This window comes from Stegostoma tigrinum, unplaced genomic scaffold (assembly GCF_030684315.1).
Source record: "Stegostoma tigrinum isolate sSteTig4 unplaced genomic scaffold, sSteTig4.hap1 scaffold_364, whole genome shotgun sequence".
NCBI lineage: Eukaryota > Metazoa > Chordata > Chondrichthyes > Orectolobiformes > Stegostomatidae > Stegostoma > Stegostoma tigrinum.
Window position 1 is genome coordinate 70,001 of NW_026728292.1, and position 12,500 is coordinate 82,500.

Consider the following 12,500-nt stretch of genomic DNA (forward strand, 5'->3'; position numbering starts at 1 on the left):
GTCGCTGCCCCGCGCCGGGCGTGCGGGGGGGCGCACGCCTGGGCCCCCCCTCTCTGCACACACCGGCCGACTGTTCCGGGCTAGCACAGGCGAAGGGACAGCCCGCTACCTTCCGTGCTACTCCCGGGGGAACCGGGCTCTCGAGCCTGCCTGGCCTGCCAGGACGAGGTTACCCGCGGAGGGGGGACGGCCGTTTCCGGGTCGACGGCCCCGGGCTGCGCCGCCTTTGCCCGCCCTCCGACGTTTCGGGCCCGGAGGCCTTGGACAGTTAGAACTGGCGCGAAGAGATCGGAAGGTCTGGTAGGAAGTCGCCAAGACTATGTCGAACACAACCGCCAAAGTGTCGAGGAACACAAATCGCCACCAGAGTGTCGAAGTTAAAAGCAGCACTGAGTATCGAACACAAAAATCGCCAGACTGTCGAACTTAATTCAGCTCAGAGTATCGAACACAAAAATCGCCAGACTGTCGAACTTAATTCAGCTCAGAGTATCGAACACAAAAATCGCCAGACTGTCGAACTTACCATGGGCTCAGAGTATCGAGTGTTAATCGCCCAGGTGTGTCGAACTTAAAATGGGCGGATTATCGAGTGTTTAATCGCCCGAGTGTCGAACTTAAAATGGGCGGATTATCGAGTGTTTAATCGCCCGAGTGTCGAACTTAAAATGGGCGGATTATCGAGTGTTTAATCGCCCGAGTGTCGAATGTCACGGCCAACATGTTCACAATTCGACAAAGCGTTCGAAAGTTCGACTATTAGCGTTCAAAAGTTCGACTGTTAGCGTTCAAAAGTTCGACAAAGTGTTCGCATGTTCGACAAAGTGTTCAAAATTCGACAAAGTGTTCGAAATTCGACAAAGTGTTCAAAATTCGACAAAGTGTTCAAAATTCGACAAAGTGTTCAAAATTCGACAAAGTGTTCAAAATCCGACCTCCGAGAGCTCTTTGGCATGCACACGAGTTCCAAATTGCCGCCCACCGTCTTTGGAACCGTTCCTCGGGCCTGTCTCAAAGTGGTCCCGAGCCGCCATTTTGTTCTAAAAAACGTGTTCCCGAAAATCTCCGGGTACCCCGCCAACCCCCCCGGCCGAAAATGACGAGTTGCACTTTGGGGGCGAATTTGAAATTTCAGTCCGACGATGAGGCACCGAAAGCCCGCAAACGGTACTCGGATCGTCCCCCTTGCCGACTTCCGTGATTTTTCAAAGTTAAAGTTTTCGGGCTGCGGACACTTTATTGCAACGGGGCAAGGCGCCGGGGCGAATTCCCACCCCTCCAGCGGGGCCCTGGAACTCCAACCCGGCGTGGATTTTCGGATTTTTCCCCTTCCCCACCGACTTTCCTCCGCTGACACTTAGAATTTTTTTTGACACTTAGAATTTTTTTTGACACTTAGAATTTTTTTGACACTTAGAATTTTTTTTGACACTTAGAATTTTTTTTGACACTTAGAATTTTTTTTGACACTTAGAATTTTTTTGACACTTAGAATTTTTTTGACACTTAGAATTTTTTTGACACTTAGAATTTTTTTTGACACTTAGAATTTTTTTGACACTTAGAATTTTTTTTGACACTTAGAATTTTTTTGACACTTAGAATTTTTTTTGACACTTAGAATTTTTTTTGACACTTAGAATTTTTTTGACACTTAGAATTTTTTTGACACTTAGAATTTTTTTTGACACTTAGAATTTTTTTCTAAGTTTTTCCTTCTGGTTACTGACTTCCCTCGTCGGGCACGGGATTTTCGACTTCCTCCTCCCGACCGAGGGGCCTCATTTTCGGGCATTTTCCTCAGATTTCCAAGCATTTTTAGACACTTTTCCCGACTTTTCCTGCTTACTGATTTCACACTTTTGGCCATTTTTATGCATTTTCCCGACTTTTCCTGCTTACTGATTTCACACTTTTGGCCATTTTTATGCATTTTCCCGACTTTTCCTGCTTACTGATTTCACACTTTTGGCCATTTTTAAGCATTTTCTGGTTACTGATTTCACGCTTTTGGACATTTTCGGAGGTTCTGACGGCTTTTTCGCCTTACTGCTTCGGACATTTCGGGCACTTGGCTGACTTTTCCCGCTTACTCCTTCCGGGCTTTTACTCATTTTCGGAGGTTCTGACGGCTTTTTCGCCTTACTGCTTCGGACATTTCGGGCACTTGGCTGACTTTTCCCGCTTACTCCTTCCGGGCTTTTACTCATTTTCGGAGGTTCTGACGGCTTTTTCGCCTTACTGCTTCGGACATTTCGGGCACTTGGCTGACTTTTCCCGCTTACTCCTTCCGGGCTTTTACTCATTTTCGGAGGTTCTGACGGCTTTTTCGCCTTACTGCTTCGGACATTTCGGGCACTTGGCTGACTTTTCCCGCTTACTCCTTCCGGGCTTTTACTCATTTTCGGAGGTTCTGACGGCTTTTTCGCCTTACTGCTTCGGACATTTCGGGCACTTGGCTGACTTTTCCCGCTTACTCCTTCCGGGCTTTTACTCATTTTCGGAGGTTCCGACGGCTTTTTCGCCTTACTGCTTCGGACATTTCGGGCACTTTGCTGACTTCTCCACCTTACTCCTTCCGGGCTTTTACTCATTTTCGGAGGTTCCGACGGCTTTTTCGCCTTACTGCTTCGGGCACTTTGCTGACCTTTTCCCGCTTACCCCTTTCAAGGTTTTGGACGTCTCCGGTCGGGTCCGCGCCCCTCGCCCGGGCCGGAACGCCTCCCCGCCGGCCGAGTTCCTCGGGGTCGCCCCCTCGCCCGGGAAAAACCGCTCCCCGCCGTCCCACAGCACTCCGACTCGGCCAGGCAGCCTCACGGGCACAGCGACTCCTGCCCACCTCGGAACCGACGCCCCGCTCGGGCTCAGGCTCCGAAAAACCACCACAGCGGGGCAGCTACCCTCAATGCAGCCGAAATTCAAATTCCTCCCCTTCGAGAGGCGCGCCTCACCCGGCCACGGCCTCGGAACTGCTCCCCTTCCTCGGGATCGGCCCCTCGCCCGGAAAACCCGCTCCCGCCGTCCCACAGCACTCCGACTCGGCCAGGCAGCCTCACGGGCACAGCGACTCCTGCCCACCTCGGGAACCGACGCCCCGCTCGGGCTCAGGCTCCAAAAACCCACAACAGCGGGCAGCTACCCTCAATGCAGCCGAAATTCAAATCCCTCCCTTCGAGAGGCGCGCCTCACCCGGCCACGGCCTCCAATCGCTCCCCTTAGGCGAAAATTAAGCCCCCGTGGCCGATAATACCCCTCCTTGATCGTGCACAAGGGCAGCTCCAAGTTGAACGGGCTCAGGCTCCAAAAACCCACAACAGCGGGCAGCTACCCTCAATGCAGCCGAAATTCAAATCCCTCCCCTTCGAGAGGCGCGCCTCACCCGGCCACGGCCTCCAAATCGCTCCCCTTAGGCGAAAATTAAGCCCCCGTGGCCGATAATACCCCTCCTTGATCGTGCACAAGGGCAGCTCCAAGTTGAACGGCTCAGGCTCCAAAAACCCACAACAGCGGGCAGCTACCCTCAATGCAGCGAAATTCAAATCCCTCCCTTCGAAAGGCGCGCCTCACCCGGCCACGGCCTCCAAATCGCTCCCCTTAGGCGAAAATTAAGCCCCCGTGGCCGATAATACCCCTCCTTGATCGTGCACAAGGGCAGCTCCAAGTTGAACGGGCTCAGGCTCCAAAAACCCACAACAGCGGGCAGCTACCCTCAATGCAGCCGAAATTCAAATCCCTCCCCTTCGAAAGGCGCGCCTCACCCGGCCACGGCCTCCAAATCGCTCCCCTTAGGCGAAAATTAAGCCCCCGTGGCGGATAATACCCCTCCTTGATCGTGCACAAGGGCAGCTCCAAGTTGAACGGAGAAGTCAGTAACCAACCAAAAATAAGCTTGGTTACTGATTTCTCCCGTTGGTTACTGACTTCTCCCTTTGGTTACTGATTTCTCCCGTTGGTTACTCATTTCTCTTGTTGGTTACTGATTTCTCCCGTTGGTTACTGACTTCTCCCTTTGGTTACTGATTTCTCCCGTTGGTTACTGACTTCTCCCGTTGGTTACTCATTTCTCCGTTGGTTACTCATTTCTCCCGTTGGTTACTCATTTCTCCTGTTGGTTACTGATTTCTTGGTTACTCATTTCTCTTCTTGGTTACTCATTTCTCCTGTTGGTTACTGATTTCTTGGTTACTCATTTCTCTTCTTGGTTACTCATTTCCCTTTCTGACACTTAGAATTTTTTTTGACACTTAGAATTCTTTTTGACACTTAGAATTTTTTTTGACACTTAGAATTTTTTTGACACTTAGAATTTTTTTTGACACTTAGAATTTTTTTGACACTTAGAATTTTTTTTGACACTTAGAATTTTTTTTGACACTTAGAATTTTTTTTGACACTTAGAATTTTTTTGACACTTAGAATTTTTTTTGACACTTAGAATTTTTTTTGACACTTAGAATTTTTTTTGACACTTAGAATTTTTTTTGACACTTAGAATTTTTTTGACACTTAGAATTTTTTTTGACACTTAGAATTCTTTTTGACACTTAGAATTTTTTTTGACACTTAGAATTTTTTGACACTTAGAATTTTTTTGACACTTAGAATTCTTTTTGACACTTAGAATTTTTTTTGACACTTAGAATTTTTTTTGACACTTAGAATTTTTTTTGACACTTAGAATTTTTTTCTAAGTTTTTCCTTCTGGTTACTGACTTCCCTCGTCGGGCACGGGGATTTCGACTTCCTCCTCCCGACCGAGGGGCCTCATTTTCGGGCATTTTCCTCAGATTTCCAAGCATTTTAGACACTTTCCCGACTTTCCTGCTTACTGATTTCACACTTTTGGCCATTTTTATGCATTTTCCTGGTTACTGATTTCACGCTTTTGGACATTTTCGGAGGTTCCGACGGCTTTTTCGCCTTACTGCTTCGGGCACTTTGCTGACCTTTTCCCGCTTACCCCTTTCAAGGTTTTGGACGTCTCCGGTCGGGTCCGCGCCCCTCGCCCGGCCGGAACGCCTCCCCGCCGGCCGAGTTCCTCGGGGTCGCCCCCTCGCCCGGGAAAAACCGCTCCCCGCCGTCCCACAGCACTCCGACTCGGCCAGGCAGCCTCACGGGCACAGCGACTCCTGCCCACCTCGGGAACCGACGCCCCGCTCGGGCTCAGGCTCCGAAAAACCACCACAGCGGGGCAGCTACCCTCAATGCAGCCGAAATTCAAACTCCTCCCCTCCGAAAGGCGCGCCTCACCCGGCCACGGCCTCGAACTGCTCCCCTTCCTCGGGATCGGCCCCTCGCCCGGAAAACCCGCTCCCCGCCGTCCCACAGCACTCCGACTCGGCCAGGCAGCCTCACGGGCACAGCGACTCCTGCCCACCTCGGGAACCGACGCCCCGCTCGGGCTCAGGCTCCGAAAACCCACAACAGCGGGCAGCTACCCTCAATGCAGCCGAAATTCAAATTCCTCCCCTCCGAAAGGCGCGCCTCACCCGGCCACGGCCTCCAAATCGCTCCCCTTCCTCGGGATCGCCCCCTCGCCCGGGAAAACCCGCTCCCCGCCGTCCCACAGCACTCCGACTCGGCCAGGCAGCCTCACGGGCACAGCGACTCCTGCCCACCTCGGGAACCGACGCCCCGCTCGGGCTCAGGCTCCGAAAAACCACCACAGCGGGGCAGCTACCCTCAATGCAGCCGAAATTCAAATCCCTCCCCTTCGAGAGGCGCGCCTCACCCGGCCACGGCCTCCAAATCGCTCCCCTTAGGCGAAAATTAAGCCCCCGTGGCCGATAATACCCCTCCTTGATCGTGCACAAGGGCAGCTCCAAGTTGAACGGGCTCAGGCTCCAAAAACCCACAACAGCGGGCAGCTACCCTCAATGCAGCCGAAATTCAAATCCCTCCCCTTCGAAAGGCGCGCCTCACCCGGCCACGGCCTCCAAATCGCTCCCCTTAGGCGAAAATTAAGCCCCCGTGGCCGATAATACCCCTCCTTGATCGTGCACAAGGGCAGCTCCAAGTTGAACGGAGAAGTCAGTAACCAACCAAAAATAAGCTTGGTTACTGATTTCTCCCGTTGGTTACTGACTTCTCCCTTTGGTTACTGATTTCTCCCGTTGGTTACTCATTTCTCTTGTTGGTTACTGATTTCTCCCGTTGGTTACTGACTTCTCCCTTTGGTTACTGATTTCTCCCGTTGGTTACTGACTTCTCCCGTTGGTTACTCATTTCTCCCGTTGGTTACTCATTTCTCCCGTTGGTTACTCATTTCTCCTGTTGGTTACTGATTTCTTGGTTACTCATTTCTCTTCTTGGTTACTCATTTCTCCTGTTGGTTACTGATTTCTTGGTTACTCATTCTCTTCTTGGTTGTTACTCATTTCTCTTCTTGGTTACTCATTTCCCTTTCTGACACTTAGAATTTTTTTTGACACTTAGAATTCTTTTTGACACTTAGAATTTTTTTTGACACTTAGAATTTTTTTTGACACTTAGAATTTTTTTTGACACTTAGAATTTTTTTGACACTTAGAATTTTTTTTGACACTTAGAATTTTTTTTGACACTTAGAATTTTTTTTGACACTTAGAATTTTTTTTGACACTTAGAATTTTTTTGACACTTAGAATTTTTTTTGACACTTAGAATTTTTTTTGACACTTAGAATTTTTTTTGACACTTAGAATTTTTTTTGACACTTAGAATTTTTTTTGACACTTAGAATTTTTTTTGACACTTAGAATTCTTTTTGACACTTAGAATTTTTTTTGACACTTAGAATTTTTTTGACACTTAGAATTTTTTTGACACTTAGAATTCTTTTTGACACTTAGAATTTTTTTTGACACTTAGAATTTTTTTTGACACTTAGAATTTTTTTTGACACTTAGAATTTTTTTCTAAGTTTTTCCTTCTGGTTACTGACTTCCCTCGTCGGGCACGGGGATTTTCGACTTCCTCCTCCCGACCGAGGGGCCTCATTTTCGGGCATTTTCCTCAGATTTCCAAGCATTTTTAGACACTTTTCCCGACTTTTCCTGCTTACTGATTTCACACTTTTGGCCATTTTTATGCATTTTCCTGGTTACTGATTTCACGCTTTTGGACATTTTCGGAGGTTCCGACGGCTTTTTCGCCTTACTGCTTCGGGCACTTTGCTGACCTTTTCCCGCTTACCCCTTTCAAGGTTTTGGACGTCTCCGGTCGGGTCCGCGCCCCTCGCCCGGGCCGGAACGCCTCCCCGCCGGCCGAGTTCCTCGGGGTCGCCCCCTCGCCCGGGAAAAACCGCTCCCCGCCGTCCCACAGCACTCCGACTCGGCCAGGCAGCCTCACGGGCACAGCGACTCCTGCCCACCTCGGGAACCGACGCCCCGCTCGGGCTCAGGCTCCGAAAAACCACCACAGCGGGGCAGCTACCCTCAATGCAGCCGAAATTCAAACTCCTCCCCTCCGAAAGGCGCGCCTCACCCGGCCACGGCCTCGGAACTGCTCCCCTTCCTCGGGATCGGCCCCTCGCCCGGGAAAACCCGCTCCCCGCCGTCCCACAGCACTCCGACTCGGCCAGGCAGCCTCACGGGCACAGCGACTCCTGCCCACCTCGGGAACCGACGCCCCGCTCGGGCTCAGGCTCCGAAAACCCACAACAGCGGGCAGCTACCCTCAATGCAGCCGAAATTCAAATTCCTCCCCTCCGAAAGGCGCGCCTCACCCGGCCACGGCCTCCAAATCGCTCCCCTTCCTCGGGATCCCCCCCTCGCCCGGGAAAACCCGCTCCCCGCCGTCCCACAGCACTCCGACTCGGCCAGGCAGCCTCACGGGCACAGCGACTCCTGCCCACCTCGGGAACCGACGCCCCGCTCGGGCTCAGGCTCCGAAAAACCACCACAGCGGGGCAGCTACCCTCAATGCAGCCGAAATTCAAATCCCTCCCCTTCGAGAGGCGCGCCTCACCCGGCCACGGCCTCCAAATCGCTCCCCTTAGGCGAAAATTAAGCCCCCGTGGCCGATAATACCCCTCCTTGATCGTGCACAAGGGCAGCTCCAAGTTGAACGGGCTCAGGCTCCAAAAACCCACAACAGCGGGCAGCTACCCTCAATGCAGCCGAAATTCAAATCCCTCCCCTTCGAGAGGCGCGCCTCACCCGGCCACGGCCTCCAAATCGCTCCCCTTAGGCGAAAATTAAGCCCCCGTGGCCGATAATACCCCTCCTTGATCGTGCACAAGGGCAGCTCCAAGTTGAACGGGCTCAGGCTCCAAAAACCCACAACAGCGGGCAGCTACCCTCAATGCAGCCGAAATTCAAATCCCTCCCCTTCGAAAGGCGCGCCTCACCCGGCCACGGCCTCCAAATCGCTCCCCTTAGGCGAAAATTAAGCCCCCGTGGCGGATAATACCCCTCCTTGATCGTGCACAAGGGCAGCTCCAAGTTGAACGGAGAAGTCAGTAACCAACCAAAAATAAGCTTGGTTACTGATTTCTCCCGTTGGTTACTGACTTCTCCCTTTGGTTACTGATTTCTCCCGTTGGTTACTCATTTCTCTTGTTGGTTACTGATTTCTCCCGTTGGTTACTGACTTCTCCCTTTGGTTACTGATTTCTCCCGTTGGTTACTGACTTCTCCCGTTGGTTACTCATTTCTCCCGTTGGTTACTCATTTCTCCCGTTGGTTACTCATTTCTCCTGTTGGTTACTGATTTCTTGGTTACTCATTTCTCTTCTTGGTTACTCATTTCTCCTGTTGGTTACTGATTTCTTGGTTACTCATTTCTCTTCTTGGTTACTCATTTCCCTTTCTGACACTTAGAATTTTTTTTGACACTTAGAATTCTTTTTGACACTTAGAATTTTTTTTGACACTTAGAATTTTTTTTGACACTTAGAATTTTTTTTGACACTTAGAATTTTTTTGACACTTAGAATTTTTTTTGACACTTAGAATTTTTTTTGACACTTAGAATTTTTTTTGACACTTAGAATTTTTTTTGACACTTAGAATTTTTTTGACACTTAGAATTTTTTTTGACACTTAGAATTTTTTTTGACACTTAGAATTTTTTTTGACACTTAGAATTTTTTTTGACACTTAGAATTTTTTTTGACACTTAGAATTTTTTTTGACACTTAGAATTCTTTTTGACACTTAGAATTTTTTTTGACACTTAGAATTTTTTTGACACTTAGAATTTTTTTGACACTTAGAATTCTTTTTGACACTTAGAATTTTTTTTGACACTTAGAATTTTTTTTGACACTTAGAATTTTTTTTGACACTTAGAATTTTTTTCTAAGTTTTTCCTTCTGGTTACTGACTTCCCTCGTCGGGCACGGGGATTTTCGACTTCCTCCTCCCGACCGAGGGGCCTCATTTTCGGGCATTTTCCTCAGATTTCCAAGCATTTTTAGACACTTTTCCCGACTTTTCCTGCTTACTGATTTCACACTTTTGGCCATTTTTATGCATTTTCCTGGTTACTGATTTCACGCTTTTGGACATTTTCGGAGGTTCCGACGGCTTTTTCGCCTTACTGCTTCGGGCACTTTGCTGACCTTTTCCCGCTTACCCCTTTCAAGGTTTTGGACGTCTCCGGTCGGGTCCGCGCCCCTCGCCCGGGCCGGAACGCCTCCCCGCCGGCCGAGTTCCTCGGGGTCGCCCCCTCGCCCGGGAAAAACCGCTCCCCGCCGTCCCACAGCACTCCGACTCGGCCAGGCAGCCTCACGGGCACAGCGACTCCTGCCCACCTCGGGAACCGACGCCCCGCTCGGGCTCAGGCTCCGAAAAACCACCACAGCGGGGCAGCTACCCTCAATGCAGCCGAAATTCAAACTCCTCCCCTCCGAAAGGCGCGCCTCACCCGGCCACGGCCTCGGAACTGCTCCCCTTCCTCGGGATCGGCCCCTCGCCCGGGAAAACCCGCTCCCCGCCGTCCCACAGCACTCCGACTCGGCCAGGCAGCCTCACGGGCACAGCGACTCCTGCCCACCTCGGGAACCGACGCCCCGCTCGGGCTCAGGCTCCGAAAACCCACAACAGCGGGCAGCTACCCTCAATGCAGCCGAAATTCAAATTCCTCCCCTCCGAAAGGCGCGCCTCACCCGGCCACGGCCTCCAAATCGCTCCCCTTCCTCGGGATCGCCCCCTCGCCCGGGAAAACCCGCTCCCCGCCGTCCCACAGCACTCCGACTCGGCCAGGCAGCCTCACGGGCACAGCGACTCCTGCCCACCTCGGGAACCGACGCCCCGCTCGGGCTCAGGCTCCGAAAAACCACCACAGCGGGGCAGCTACCCTCAATGCAGCCGAAATTCAAATCCCTCCCCTTCGAGAGGCGCGCCTCACCCGGCCACGGCCTCCAAATCGCTCCCCTTAGGCGAAAATTAAGCCCCCGTGGCCGATAATACCCCTCCTTGATCGTGCACAAGGGCAGCTCCAAGTTGAACGGGCTCAGGCTCCAAAAACCCACAACAGCGGGCAGCTACCCTCAATGCAGCCGAAATTCAAATCCCTCCCCTTCGAGAGGCGCGCCTCACCCGGCCACGGCCTCCAAATCGCTCCCCTTAGGCGAAAATTAAGCCCCCGTGGCCGATAATACCCCTCCTTGATCGTGCACAAGGGCAGCTCCAAGTTGAACGGGCTCAGGCTCCAAAAACCCACAACAGCGGGCAGCTACCCTCAATGCAGCCGAAATTCAAATCCCTCCCCTTCGAAAGGCGCGCCTCACCCGGCCACGGCCTCCAAATCGCTCCCCTTAGGCGAAAATTAAGCCCCCGTGGCGGATAATACCCCTCCTTGATCGTGCACAAGGGCAGCTCCAAGTTGAACGGAGAAGTCAGTAACCAACCAAAAATAAGCTTGGTTACTGATTTCTCCCGTTGGTTACTGACTTCTCCCTTTGGTTACTGATTTCTCCCGTTGGTTACTCATTTCTCTTGTTGGTTACTGATTTCTCCCGTTGGTTACTGACTTCTCCCTTTGGTTACTGATTTCTCCCGTTGGTTACTGACTTCTCCCGTTGGTTACTCATTTCTCCCGTTGGTTACTCATTTCTCCCGTTGGTTACTCATTTCTCCTGTTGGTTACTGATTTCTTGGTTACTCATTTCTCTTCTTGGTTACTCATTTCTCCTGTTGGTTACTGATTTCTTGGTTACTCATTTCTCTTCTTGGTTACTCATTTCCCTTTCTGACACTTAGAATTTTTTTTGACACTTAGAATTCTTTTTGACACTTAGAATTTTTTTTGACACTTAGAATTTTTTTTGACACTTAGAATTTTTTTTGACACTTAGAATTTTTTTGACACTTAGAATTTTTTTTGACACTTAGAATTTTTTTTGACACTTAGAATTTTTTTTGACACTTAGAATTTTTTTTGACACTTAGAATTTTTTTGACACTTAGAATTTTTTTTGACACTTAGAATTTTTTTTGACACTTAGAATTTTTTTTGACACTTAGAATTTTTTTTGACACTTAGAATTTTTTTTGACACTTAGAATTTTTTTTGACACTTAGAATTCTTTTTGACACTTAGAATTTTTTTTGACACTTAGAATTTTTTTGACACTTAGAATTTTTTTGACACTTAGAATTCTTTTTGACACTTAGAATTTTTTTTGACACTTAGAATTTTTTTTGACACTTAGAATTTTTTTTGACACTTAGAATTTTTTTCTAAGTTTTTCCTTCTGGTTACTGACTTCCCTCGTCGGGCACGGGGATTTTCGACTTCCTCCTCCCGACCGAGGGGCCTCATTTTCGGGCATTTTCCTCAGATTTCCAAGCATTTTTAGACACTTTTCCCGACTTTTCCTGCTTACTGATTTCACACTTTTGGCCATTTTTATGCATTTTCCTGGTTACTGATTTCACGCTTTTGGACATTTTCGGAGGTTCCGACGGCTTTTTCGCCTTACTGCTTCGGGCACTTTGCTGACCTTTTCCCGCTTACCCCTTTCAAGGTTTTGGACGTCTCCGGTCGGGTCCGCGCCCCTCGCCCGGGCCGGAACGCCTCCCCGCCGGCCGAGTTCCTCGGGGTCGCCCCCTCGCCCGGGAAAAACCGCTCCCCGCCGTCCCACAGCACTCCGACTCGGCCAGGCAGCCTCACGGGCACAGCGACTCCTGCCCACCTCGGGAACCGACGCCCCGCTCGGGCTCAGGCTCCGAAAAACCACCACAGCGGGGCAGCTACCCTCAATGCAGCCGAAATTCAAATTCCTCCCCTTCGAGAGGCGCGCCTCACCCGGCCACGGCCTCCAAATCGCTCCCCTTAGGCGAAAATTAAGCCCCCGTGGCGGATAATACCCCTCCTTGATCGTGCACAAGGGCAGCTCCAAGTTGAACGGAGAAGTCAGTAACCAACCAAAAATAAGCTTGGTTACTGATTTCTCCCGTTGGTTACTGACTTCTCCCTTTGGTTACTGATTTCTCCCGTTGGTTACTCATTTCTCTTGTTGGTTACTGATTTCTCCCGTTGGTTACTGACTTCTCCCTTTGGTTACTGATTTC